The sequence below is a fragment of the Kogia breviceps genome, chromosome 6 (genome assembly GCF_026419965.1).
Source record: "Kogia breviceps isolate mKogBre1 chromosome 6, mKogBre1 haplotype 1, whole genome shotgun sequence".
NCBI classification, from domain to species: Eukaryota; Metazoa; Chordata; class Mammalia; order Artiodactyla; family Physeteridae; genus Kogia; species Kogia breviceps.
The window spans coordinates 111,899,977-111,914,030 of NC_081315.1; the positions used below are offsets into that span (position 1 = coordinate 111,899,977).

General features: G+C 49.9%; 1 protein-coding gene across 3 annotated transcripts in view; it reads right to left on the minus strand.

The window, feature by feature from the left end:
- C6H4orf50 (chromosome 6 C4orf50 homolog) overlaps nt 1-14,054 on the minus strand; it is a 125,340-nt gene that overhangs the window by 23,033 nt on the left and 88,253 nt on the right. Inside the window, exon 13 of one of the 3 annotated variants that reach the window (XM_059066132.2) lies at nt 8,518-8,602. The exons of 1 other annotated variant lie outside the window; for it this stretch is intronic. The gene's annotated coding sequence lies outside the window, so the exon portion shown is untranslated. Of the gene's footprint in view, nt 1-8,517; nt 8,603-14,054 lie in introns of those variants that run through there. One more of the 3 variants, XM_067036402.1, reaches the window with a different exon arrangement.

Consider the following 14,054-nt stretch of genomic DNA (forward strand, 5'->3'; position numbering starts at 1 on the left):
GATTTGGTTGATACCTCTAGCCCTGGGCTAGCTGCTGGGGTGGGGCTCAAAAGGACCCCATCCATCCATTTCTGGTCTCTTCCATCTTGAGAAGATCCCAGGAGAAGAGAAATGTCCCAGTGGGGCTGTGAGATTACTCGCTGTAGAGTAGGTGATGGAGGTAAGTAGTCTCCTGTACTTACTCTTCAGGCAGTTCTGCATTGCTCAGTACTGCCTGGGTAAGGGGATCCTTTAGGGGCTCAGAGAGAAGCCAAGGGCTCATCCCAGTTGAGCAGTGGGCTGGGAAATAAAATATGATTCCCATGGGCACAGAAGCCTGAGCCCTGGGATACATGTCATCTGGGAAATATACATACGTGTGTGTCTGTGTAATGTATATGAAGGCACATGTCTTCATGTGTACACACAGGGAAAGGGATGAATGCCGTAAGACGGTGCAGATAAAGTTAGGAAAGTGGGTTAGAGGTTGCTTCCAGCTGATAGAAACAGCCGAAGCCTTCGAGGAAGAAGTTGCTTTTGAGGCAGCATCCAAGGGCAGGAGGGTTTAGGTATGGAATAAGCTGTGAGAAAGACATGGGGTGGGGAAAGGCAGCATGTGTCTCTCGAGGAGCCATAGGGTTTGGGTGTGTTGGCAGGTGGGGCTGGAGATAGAGGAGGAGGAGGGAGAACTGGGCAGGGTGGCAAAGGCTACCAATGCCGAGTTTAGGAGTTTGGACATTTCCCTGCAGATAACAGTGAGAAAGATTCAAGAACTATATTTTGCACACTGGAGTGATATAAAAAGTGCTGCTCTTTGAAAGAAAGAGCAGCCTGTTGGCTGGTACAGAGAGGTGAGAAAATGGGAACGGGGGAGCTGGTCTGAGGGTGCTGGTGGTGGAAGGCGGAGAAGAGCTCAGCTCCTCCATCAGACACAAAAGACAACTGAAGAGGGAAGAGATATGGGAACATATGTATATGTATAACTGAATCACTTTGTTATGAAGCAGAAACTAACAACAACAACAACAACAACTGAGCAGCTCTCTGATCCCACTTGGATGTCCCTGTAGGAACCGGTAACTGGAGCAGCAATAGCCCAGTGCTTGATCCCCAGCGCACTGGTTTCTGCAAAGGGGGGAAGTGACAGGATCCCAGAGAAAATGCAAATAGAAAGATCTCAGGGTGACTGCCCAGCTCAGACATCAGCACTGTTGGAAGACAAATGAATAACCTTGTGGGTCAGAGTAATGCATGTCTGGTCCCTGACTGCTTAGAGACTGGCTTTTATTAAGTTAGTTCAACTCAACATTCATCCATCCACATCTTCCAGGTGCCTGGTCCTGTGTTGGGTGTTGGGGAAACGCAGGGGACAAGACAGAGTCCTTGGCCTCAAGGAACTTATAGTGAGGGGGATGAACCCACAAAAGGACTGGCGCTGCACATGACAGGTAACTCCGTAGAAGAGGTCACAGGGGGGGAGTTCTGACTTATACATCACTTTCCTGGCTCATGCGCGGACTGTTGGCACCTGAGGGCGGGAGCAGGGCTGTCCGCCAGCGCCAGTACCCACGGCAGTTCCGGGCACAGGGTGGATATATCATGTGTTTATTGAATGGAGGGAGGGATGGATGCACAGGAGCTGAAGGTGTGGAGGGACCCAGGGAGTGCGTTGGTCATCAGTCTCCACCCTCCAAGTAACACGCCCCCCACAATCTCTTAATTGGTTATGTTTTCTCACTGAGTCTCTAAACGACCCCCTGAAGGCAGGAGGATAGAATTTCATCTCACACCATGCGTCTCTCCTGGCTGCCCTAAATTTTAATTAGTCCTAATCATTATCAACATGTTTATAGCACTTTAGCATTTCCAAACCACACTCTACACATTATCTCCCCGGGATCTCATGCAACTCTGAAAGGCTGGACAATGATCAACTTTACCGAGGGTGTTTGTGATTTTCCGTGTCACAGGAGAGAAGGCAAGTGATGTTTTACACGTGTCCTCATGCGCTGCTTGCCTTCCACATGCTGTTATTATCTTTTCTTTTACGCATGTAGCTTATTTAATTATCTCAGCAACAATGCCAGGCAATTATAATTCCTGTTTTGCACATGAGAAACTGATATTCAGAGAAGTCAAGCACTGTCCCAAAGGGTGCACAGCAAGCGAGTTGGGATTTAAACCTGGTTCTGTCTGATTCCAAGTCTAGAAATAATGACAACAAACATGACGAGGATGATGACGATGATGATGATGATGGTGGTGGTGGCGGTGGGCATTTGCTGAGTGCTAACTCTGGGCCAAGCACTGAGCCCGGCACTTCATATGTTTTATTAAATTAATACTCAATTTAATACTCATTGAGCATTAATTTAATACTCAACTTAATACTCATTGAGTATTAATTTAATACTCGACACTAATTTAAGACTCCTGACAATCCCATAGGGTAGCTACTATTGTTATACGTGGTGCTTCTTTTATTGGGCCAGATGCACTGCGGATTGTGTATTTCAGGGAAGGTGATGGGGGCTATTACCTGATGCTTCACAGGCATTAAGTAGCTCTAGGTTTAATGTTTTGTGCTACCAGTTTAGGGCTCAGTATGCAGCACGGCGACAATGTAGGAAAAATAGAAATGAACCGGACATCGGGAGACTTCCTCCCAAGAAGCATAAATGAAATGTACCTTTAGACTTGATAGTATTTGAATTTTTTTTTTTTTTTTTTTTTTTTTTTTTTTGGTGGCCTCTCCCACTGCGGAGCATAGGCTCCAGACGTGCAAGCTCAGCGGCCATGGCTCACGAGCCTAGCCGCTCCGCGGCATGTGGGATCTTCCCGGACCAGGGCACGAACTCGTGTCCCCTGCATTGGCAGGCGGACTCTCAACCACTGCGCCACCAGGGAAGCCCTGAATTTTGTTTTAATATGCTTATTCTCATGGACCCTAAAAAGGATGACTTCAGCTCTGAAGAATGAAGATTTTTCTAAGAATTCAAAATGGACTAGGCAGCCTGGGGCAATAGTGAGCTCCCTGTCGCCAGAGATGTCCAGGTAAAAGGGGCAAAAAGCTAAACATCCAGGACATAACAGTTCTGTGCTGGGGCTGGGGGGGGTGTTCTCTCCACAGAAAGGGGAGCACCAAAGCAAGTAAACAGGCGTATAAATATTTACAAGGCAGTGAGGAAGAGAAGGGCATCCCTGGGAGCTGGAGCTGGCCAGGGGCTGTCAGTGGCTGGTGCTGGCATCTGGCAACACTCACAGCCCAGGTGTCCTCCACGTCGGGGGAGGTGAATTCCACCTTGCAGCACATCAATATCAGACCAGGCCTCTCTGGGCCTGAGATGAAGTGAGACCCAAAACAAGAACATTCTGCTGTCTTCTTTAAGAACAGGCTAAACAGGGTAGGTGCAAAGCACAGAAATGACCAAACACCCCCTATGCTGGCTGCCCTTATTTCCTACAGCTGCTCCAACAAATTACCGCAAACATAGTGCCTTGAAACAACACTACTGTGTTCTCCTACTGTTCTGAAGGTCAGAAGCCTGAAGTGGGCCTCACTGGCTAAAATTAAGGTGTCTGCAGGGATGTATTCCATACTGGAGGCTCCAGGGGAGAACCCATTCCCTTGCCTTTTCCAGCTCCTAAAAGCTGCCATATTCCTTGGCTTGTGGCCCCTTCCTCCATCTTCAAAGCCAGCCATGGTGGGTTGAGTCCTTCTCATTCTGTCTCACTCTGACATGTATTCTCCTGCCTTCTTTGTCTACATTTAAGGACCTCATGATGACACTGGCTGGGCCCGCCCGGATAACCCAGGGTGGCCTCTGTATCCGAAGGTCAGCTGATTTGCCACATTTGTTCCCCTTGCCGTGGACCACAATACGTTCACAGGTGCTGGGACGTGTTTGGGGAACATTATTCTGCCTGCACACTGGCTAATATGAGTGAGGGCTGTTGCTCCACCAGTGCCTCTGTGCCTTTGCTCAATCGAGGCTTCCCTGCTTTGAGATGAGATTTAACGCGACGCCCAGTTGCAGGATGAGCCCTGCTTCCTGACAGCATCCAATGCAGAACAAAGCCCTTCTTCCCTGAAACCTGCCCCAAACCATGTCCTAGAAGCCCACATCTTGCAATCAGGCCTCTCTAACATGTTCTAACTGGACACCCCACATTTCCAGTGGTGTGTGTGTGCTTTCATCTCACCAAGCAACGGACCCAACTTGGTCAGTGGCTGGGGAGTTCTTGGTGGTCTTTGGTGGGGCCCTGGGAACAGCTGGGGTAAGAGGATGGAGTGTGCATGGCCGTGGAGGCAGAGGCTGGAGTGGCCAGCTCGGCATGCGGCAGGGGTAAGAAGAAAGTTCCAGGAGGCCACGACTTTCCAGCTAAGTATAAATGAAAAGCAGGAGCTTCTGGATGAGAAGCCCAAGGCGGAGAAACTGCACTGCAGAGGCTGGGGGCACACAGGTGGGCGCTCGTGGGTTTGGTAGGGTCTGGAGTTTCAGGGGGGCTGTGATGACGAGCTAGGGGATGCCCAGCTCCTCGGCAGCCCAACGGTGGAGATTAATTGTCACCCCTTTGGGATAGAGGAGGAAACGGCCTCCGAGGGTCCCAGGACCCAGGGACCAGTAAGACGAGCATGTGGGAAAGGCGAGCAAGAGCCCACCGCAGGGCCAAAAGGGGCATCCACCAGCACGAAGGCAGGCCCTGGCCCCCAAACAACAGCCCATCTGACTGGCCGGGTCTCCTCCCTCAGGGAGGAAAGGCAGAGGCTGCGTCCAGCCAGCAATCTGGAACCAGAGGTTCTGTGTAAACGTGAGGTGGGAGGCAGGGACGGGGGTGTCCGCTTGCCAGTTTAAACAGCATCAGAGGGGCAGCGTTACAGATGAGGATAACAGGCGCCTCCCCCCCCCCTTTAGACCCGCTTGAGTTTCAGTTGCTGTGGGTCGTCTGAGCAGGATTAGGAAGGAGGCTGAGGAAGGAACAGGAAGGTTGTAAGGTCTGGAGGGAGGTCTGGTCTGCAGCCAGACGCCAGGGGAAAAGAGCATCAGGAGGCAGGAAGAGAAAGTCGGTGAAGAGGCTGGGGAATCCACAGGCAGGAAGGAGAGCAGGAGGTGTCCGGGCCCAGGGAGAGAATTCTGAGCAGAGCAGGCTGAGAGATCAAGTGCACAGAGACCAGCAGGTGGCCTCGGAGCTGCCCAGATGGGGACCTGGGGGAAGTGGTGTCTGAGAAGTGGGGCAGGGAGCAGCCGGGCAGAGTGGGTGGAGGGCCGGGCGAGCCAGGAAGCAGCAGGGGCTGCAAACGCAGACTGGGCAGCGGCACAGAGGACAGCGGAGGAAAGCACGCACTTGTCGGTTTGGTCTGTGTTTAGCCTGAGGCAAAAAACCAGGGGTTAGGGGATGCTTGACAGGAACAGCTGATGGCCTGGATTCTAAGCGGAGGCACGGGGCCGGGGGTGGTGGTGCAGAAGTGGCAGAGAGGGAGCCCCCTTCCTTTGGAACTGCAAGAAAATGAAGTACACTGGGGAGGGGTGTTGGTGACCTGCAAGGCTCAGGGTCCCATATTCTTTGTGGAGAACTATTCCGGGCAGAGAGGGTCTGGGGTGCACGGGGGCTTGTGTAGGAAGTGGTCACCACTCCTTCTGCAGCCTGAGAACTAAAATAGAAACAAACCTGCCCCAAGGCCTCAGGGCCTGGCAGGCCAATGGTCACCCCGTGGGGTGGGCTGTAACAACGGAGGTTCTGGAAGGGCCAAGCGACCCCGTAGGCAACCAGTCTGTCACTGGAAACACTGACAGAAGGGTGGCTGCATCAGAGACGGGTCCCTCTCCCGGGCAACCCCACATCCCCCAATTGGGTTTCTATGGCAACCTGCCTCTGACCTGCATATGCCGCCAACATTTAGCTCCAGCAAAGCACTTTCTGAGCATGCGCTCTGCACTCTCAGAGACAAGGAGGTGTGTTCTTGGCCCCGGAAAGCCATGGTCTTGTCGGGGAGGCTGAAGAGAGACAGACACTCCACCTGGGTGTAGGATGAGGACGGTGCTGGGGAAACTGAGGCCAACTCTGGACTCCTCCTCAGGAGCCAGGGAGGACTTTCAGAGGTGGCAATACCTAATAAGAGTTGCAAGTGAAGGAAGCTGGGGCCTGAGGGGGCTGGGAAGAGCCGTAGCCTCAGGGAACGTTCTCAGCAATACAAAGAAGAACTTGAAGAGGAGACAGGGAAGATGGTAAGGTGATGGTGTGGTTGTGGTGAGGTGGGCCTCAAGGAAACCCTCCCTTTACCGTATGTATGTCTGTCTGTCAGGTTTACACTTTTATAAGGAGCCTGTATTAATTTGGTAACTTAAATATTCACAAGAGTCAAAAAATGGGAACCTCCCAAATGCCCATCCACTGATGAATGGATAAGCAAAGGGTGGCATATACACACAGTGGATTATTATTCAGCCATAAAGAGGAATGAAGTGCTGATGCTACAACGTGGATGAACCTTGAAACCACATGCTGAGTGAAAGAAGCCGGATACAAAAGGCCAAATATGCTACGATTCCATTTATATGAATTGTCCAGAGGAGGCAAATCCACAGAGACAGTTAGATGAGTGGTTGCCAGGATCTGGGAGGGGAGGGAATGGGATTGTCTGCTTCCTGGGTACGGAGTTTGGTTTTTGGATGATGAAAATGTTCTGAAATCAGATAGTGGTGTTGGCTGTTCAATATTGGGAATGCACTAAAAGCCACTGAATTGTAAACTTTAAAATGATTAGAAAGATGAATTTTACATGATTTACCTGCATTAAAAAAAAAAAGGATGACCCAGCAGAGCACCTAAACCTTCTGACCTGGAGACCACATTTCTGATCCAGAGGAAGAGCTTTTAAATAAGCTGATTGAAATAAACCAGTTTAGAGACTTCCCTGGTGGTCCAGTGGTAAAGAATCCACCTTCCAATGCAGGGGATGCGGGTTCGATCCCTGGGTGGGGAACTGAGATCCCACATGCCTCAGGGCAACTAAGCCCACAAGCCACAACTACTGAGCTTGCGCACCTCAGTGAGAGAGCCTGCGTGCCACAAACTACAGAGCCCACGTGCCCTGGAGCCCGCGCACCACAACTGGAGAGAGAAAACCTGCATGTCACAACTAGAGAGCAGCCGGCGAGCCACAACGAAGAGCCCACGCCACAACGAAAGATCCCTCAGGCCTCCACTAAGACCTGACACAGCCAAAAAAATAAAGAAAATAAATAAATTTTTTAAAAAAACTAATTTATAAGTAGAAAATGTCACACATACACCCTATGACCGTTCATTCCCTGTTTCCCACCCTGCCAGGATGTCTGCTCACGGGCCTTGAGAAGAACCACAATGCCTCCATCGCCCATTCAGGTTCATTCATTTACCCACTCATTCATTCATTAAGTATTTTACGGGCGCTTTCTGTGTGCCCACATTTCAGGTGAAATGCATGGCGGTGCTGCCCTCTCAGATCTCAGCTGTGAAGGGGAAGGCAGCCCAGGAGCCGATGCACACGGTCAGTGGACATGAGCACTGTGAAGCCACCCAGGAGGGTCAGGGGTGGGGAGAGGACTGGTGTGCAGCCTCCTCTGCAGCCAGCTGTGCCTTGGAGCCAAAGGACAGGTCATTCAGAGGTGACTCGGTAACGGCCTCAAAAGCAGGTCTCATGGCAACAGATAAGTTGGCTGTACGTGTCTAGGGCCACCACTGGGTCCCCCGTGCCTCAAGGGCCGGAGTCCTCCAGACCCTGTCGCCTTCTCCAGCCCATCACTGACCACGCCCCCCTGCAGCCACACTCAACGCCTCGCCGTTGTTCTAGCTCCTGGCCCTTGTCCATTTTGCTTCCTCTACCTAGAACTTTCCTGCTTTCTACACCTGCCCTCTGCCTGGTAACTTTTCCAGTCTTTGTGTTTCAGCTTAGACGTGGCCTCCTCCAGGAAGCCTTCCTCAACTACACTGCCGATCCAGAGAAAGGCACCTCCTCTGGCTCTCAGCACTGATCACACAGCGTCGCTATTTGATTTCAGCTGTGTGTCCCTGAATGGACCCTGAGCTCTGCCGGGACCCGAGACCTGACTGTCATCTCTGTGTCCCAGTTCCAGCTCGGTGGAGAGGTCTGCAAATATGGAGCGAAATTAGTACACAGAACTTGCAATATTAAGGAACATAAAGTTTATAGTCTTCTATAAACATTAAATGTTCATAATACACCTGATAATTTCATTGAGATAGAGCTTATTAAGTCAAAAGTAGAAATAAAAATCTTTCACAAAATTTCCCTGAACAATGTGTCTTATTTCATATTCATTGAGTGAAGGAATAGGAACTGCAGAGTATTTAATCTTACAAGGTCAAAGGCAAAAGCAGTAAACGATAAACAAAGCTCTTTGGCTGGTGGGCTGGCTCTCTCTCTCCCTTTCATAGACACACACGCGCGCGCGCACACACACACGGACAGCTACCTGAGACAGCAGCAGTTCTCAGTCACCATGGAGTGCAGGGTGCCGATGATAAAGTACCTTTGTTCTGACTGGGGGCTGTAGGGAAGCAGCCGGCAGGTCCACGGAGACAGGACAAAAATGGAGAAGGCGAGATTCTCCACGAGCTTCTGGAGGAAGAGGGGTGGGCATAGCATTCACTGGAGGCACAAACCCCCCACACCTCCCAGTGATAAAACATCTCCCAGGGGCTATGAGCTGTTCTTACCATGGAGGACATCTCCTGTCATTTCCAAAGGGGCAGTGACTTCTGACATACAATTCCTAAGAGTGACACCTCCAAATTAAGATGTCAAAATGCTTTTTAAAAATTTCTTTTCCCCCACTATATAATTTTTATGTGCATCTTAGTACTTTTTGGGAAAATAGATAAAAAACAAAGGTATTTGGGGAAATAAACACAAAAAATTAGCTTCCCAGAAAAATACATTTGTGTGTGTTTTCAACAGAATCAAGATTATAAAATTTCACAAGCATTCTGACTTAGCATTATAAGATTTCCTCAAAGCATAATGTTTGTAGCAGCTGTTGTAAACAGCTGTAAATCTGCCGTTTTATCTTTGTATACCCACCTCCTAACCCTGTCCTTGGTACACAGTAGGCACTTAATAAGTATTGATATGTGTCACATGAAGGCTAAATGGCCAATATTTTTGATGGGATATACTGCCATTTACTTAACCATTTCCTGCAGTTGGACATTGAGGTTGTTTGTAATAACTGGCTGTTATAAATCATTCTGTGATAAATTGTGCATATTATATCTGTATGTCAATGATCAACCAAGTAGAAAATCCCCTAAAAGGGTTTTACCCAGTCAAAGCGTGTGAATATTTTTCAGGCTGCTGGCTCATCTGCCAGCAGACATTTTTTTCAAGCCAATATCTGCCTTATTTTAAAGATTGGAAGTTGGGTAAATATTCCTTTATCCCAAACCCAACACCAAGGTAGCTAGAATTTACATTTTGTTTTGCAAAAGCAAGTGCATTCTCCTTTAGGAATAACATTACATTTTCTTGACTTGAATGCCAATATGAAATATATATTTTTTAGAAGTCCAAGAGAACTGACTCTGATGTGAATTGTATGTTAATAGCAGTGACTTGCATTGAAAGCCAAAGGATGGAAGGAAAGGAGATGGGAAATTTACAATTTACTTCTTATAAACAGAAAAAATAAAAGTGAGAAACTCAGGGAAATGAATCCTCTGTCCCTTAAGCACGTCTTGAATAAATACAGTGGCAGCAAGCCAGAAGCTGCCCGGAGCTCTGTTTGAGCCAAACCCAGAGTCTCCATCACTAGAGACCACTGTAAAATTGGGAGAGAGTTAAAAGTTCAAGAGCCTGATCCAACTACCTAATTCTGCTGTCATCTAATAAAGTGTAATTAAGTGTTGAAGACACTAGATCATTAAGGGCTGTTGTGACAATAAGCAGCTTTAAACATCAGCCACCCCACAGCCAACGAAGTTCACTGAGCACTAACCAGAGAAGTGAAGTTTCAGGTGGTTTTCACATGATAGGTTCATAGCCTCATGAATGTGTATGACCTTTAACCTCTGCTCCTGTGTTCATAGACTCAGATGACACCTCCATGCATGATGATAACCAGGTGTTGTATGGATATCATTAGGTCCTGGCAGAGGCTGCCTGTATTGGGGGATGGGTGCAGGACTGAAAATCTGGGAACCTGGGCTCTGAATGCTGTGACACTCTAGCACTGACATGCTTTGGGTCCTTGGTCAAGGCGCTGCCTCTCCCTGCCCCCAGATTCATCCCCCTTCAGTGAGGACCTTAGATTGGATGGTCTCTGTGCGCCTTCCATTTCTTTGAAAATATCAACTAGTGATAAGAGCCAACATTATTGGGTGTTTACTATGTGCCAAGAGTCTCAAAAGCTCTAGGGGGCCAACCCTTGACACCCCGGTCCCATCCCCAGCTCTCCTTTCTATCATCTCAGACTGACTCTGGCTTCAAGTGTTAGCTCAAACCATCTTCAAATTCCTCTGAGCTATTTTTTTTTTTTTCAGTTGACCACCTCATAGGGCTACCCGAGGATCAAAACATTGAGGTTTCATAAACTGTGAAATAATAGACCATTTAAATCATTTTAATGAGCGCGTACGTATCTGAGGGGCCCCTCCCCGGTGTCACACTGCGTGGACAGGTGTGGCAGCTTTGTAACGGCGTGCACGGAGCAAGAGCCCCCCAGGCCCAGCCCACCTGAGGAGGTCAGATCGCTCCTCCAGAGCCTGGGTCACCCTTCCAGTAGGGGTGCAATCAGCTCCAGTTTCCATCTCCCCTGGGAGCACATGAGTCCCCTGAAGGCAGGGACCATGTTTAGATTCAAACCTGCCATACATGGTGCTGGGTCCAGGCCTGGGAGATGCTCCAAAAAGTGTTGAAATGCAGAGGTGGAAGGAGAGAGGTGGGGAGGGGACAAAGGAAGGAAAGGGGGATGGGGGACTGCCCTGGGCAGGATGGCATCAATGCCTCGTGCTTAGTGAGCAAACACTTCAGCCCGACTGGCATCCTCGCAATGAAGTGAGATCTGTTCTCCTGGGTCTGTTCCAAGGAGACTAGGATGAAAGCGCGGTGCCCGGGATTTCACAGGTCACTGGAATCCGTCTCTGTCAGGCCCAGGTGAAAAGACATTCCCAGAGTCTGGGACTGAGCTGGTAAGACCCCACAATGAACCCCCGGGGCCTCACCATCCAGGCACTTGACTGGTGTGTTCCTGTGACCTCGGTGGTTTGTAGCCAGGGCAAAGGAAGGAGAAAAACAGAAGAGGCTCTAAGAGGGTTTCCAGGAGGAGGCATATTTGGTCTCCTGCGTAGAGAAGCATGCCCTCACGTTGGTGAAGATTTTCCACTGTTAATCTCCCAATGGAGAGATAGAATGATTGACCAAGATTCTCACTTCACAGAGGAGAAAAAAGACTTAGGAACAAAGAGCTATTTACCCTGAGGTTATGCAGCTCTTAAGAGGCCAAGCAGAACTAAAAACCTGCCCATTTTGACCCTGAGTCCACTCTCCAAACACCATGCTCTGGCTTTGCCCTTATTCTCTCCATCCTAACACAGAAGGCCTCCCCTGCTCCTAAGATGACCCTGCTCCACTCTCTCTGCAGGAGGATTCCTCGTAACCACCTCCTCCAGGAAGTCTTCTCTGATTACGCACGCCTGCTCCCCCCATCAACCTACTCATCCCCTGGCCGGACCAGGCCTCTTCCTTTGGGCTTTAACACAGAATTCATCACTCTGTGTTGCCCTTGTCTTCGATGTCATTTCCTCCCTCTATTCATTTATTCAAGAAAATTTACAGAGCACCTAGAGGAAGGGAGACTGAGGCTGGGCAGTCCAATTGTGCAAAGCCATACAGAAAGCTAGATCAGAAGCCATGTGACTGTATGTTCACTCAGTGAATTTAGAGAGAGTTGCCACATGACTCCCAAACACTCAGCTCTTTCCAACACCTGCCTCTTTACGGGGCCTCATTTCTGCACAATATTTGGATTTCGGCCCATCTTCCCTCTGGTCGGGACGGCAGGTGTAACTTAGTAACTTGCCAGGAATTACCCCAGTGGCCACCTGTCTACACAGGCATGTGGACCACGCCCACAGGACTTGACTGAACGCCCCGTAGAGCAGAGAGGATATCATTTTCACCCTAGCACCTTCCAGCCTTGGTCCATTTATGGAGCCCCCGCATGTGCAGTGAAGCTGGGCTCCTTTAGAGAATCCAACCATCGAAGAGCGGCTTTTAACTCTCAGATCTGGCACCAGGTAGAGAGTAACTCTTTGGAACCTCAGTTTCCTTTGCTGCAAGATGAGAATATCACAAGTTCATAGACTGGTATAGATGATGCATTAATGATGACACGCAGCCCAGCTCCTCCTGGCATAAAGCAGAGCGCTCAATAAATGGCACACATATCATTATTGTTTGTTCGTTTTTGTTTTTTTGCAGTACTCGGGCCTCTCACTGCTGTGGCCTCTCCCGTTGCGGAGCACAGGCTCCGGACGCGCAGGCTCAGCGGCCATGGCTCACGGGCCCAGCCGCTCCGCGGCACGCGGGATCTTCCCGGACCTGGGCACGAACCCGCGTCCCCTGAATCGGCAGGCGGACTCTCAACCACTGCGCCACCGGGGAAGCCCTATCATTATTGTTAGATGTTACCATCTTGATCTCTGCACGACAGCTTTTGTAGATAAGTTTCCTTTTAGAAGAGCTTCCCCACAAAGCAGGGATCAGGAACACTGGGGGGAGAAGAGCTTGGGTTTGCTGCATGGATCGTGAGCAACCCAGCGCGTTCTTGAGACCTTTCGTCCTGCCGCTACTCAGTTTTCTCATCCGTAAAATGGAGATTGTCGGACCTGCCCTCCTCTCTCACAGAGGCTGGAGGAAGGATCAGATGCAGTGAGGCCCATGAGAACGCTTTTAAAAAAAGTGTTCTTTAAAATTCACTTCGCAGAATACAAATATATGCTGTTACTGCCCCACTGAAAAACTCCGGATGGCTCCCTATGGATTCTGGGAGGAGATCCAAATTCCCGAGGCTACCATTCCCAGAACTTTGTGACTGGGGCTTTTTCTACTTCTCCAGCCTCTTTGAATGGCAGTTCCTGCCTGCCTCCTCCCATTCCCACCCCCATATCCTCCATGTGTCGCGGGCGGGAACCTCCCTGACCTCTACTCTCCAGAGGAGCATCCATCACATCAGGCAACACTCCAATTACTTGCTCATGTGACCAGAGTCCCTGGGGGCTGGCGCTGTCTCGCTCAACGCTATGTCCCCAACACCAGCACTCGGCCAGCCCAGACTCGCTCAATGTCTGCTGCAGGAAAGAAGGGGGTAGAGGGCTGTCTGAGGCAGGTGCTGTTTTCGTCCTGTCCTACAGTGGCTTCTCCCTGCGGTGCTTAGGCGCTTGTGGGAAACAGGCCGGGGCAGCAGCAAGGTCCTCTCTGGCCTGGACCCACATGGAGGACCCATTCTTGAGGCTGGTGCTCAGGCAGCCCTGGGAGGCATGGAGGTCAGCCCCCTTCAGGACAGAGAAAAGCCAAAGCACTGGATCCTGGTGGGAGGGGTGGGAGGAGGAGGTCAGAGGAGAAGGAGGGGGGAGAGAAAGGGGGAGCAGAGGAGGACAGGGAGCCAGGCCCGCCTCCCCCTCTTTCTTTTAAAACTGGAGAGGTCAGGTGGTATACGGGTTGAAAGTGGACTCCAGAACCAACCCCTCACTGCCTGAGCCACCACTTAACCGCTCCATGCCTCAGTTTCCGCATCTATAAGAAGGGATAATCAAACAAAAGTCTACAAATGACAAATGCTGGAGAGGGTGTGGAGAAAAGGGAACCCTCCTACATTGTGGATGGGAATGTAAGTTGGTGCAGCCACTCTGGAAAACAGTATGGAAGTTCCTCAGAAAACTAAAAACAGAATTACCATATGATCCAGCAATCCCACTCCTGGGCATATATCCAGACAAAACTATAATTCATAAGATACATGCACCCCTATGTTCATAGCAGCACTCTTTGCAACAGCCAGGACATGGAAGCAACC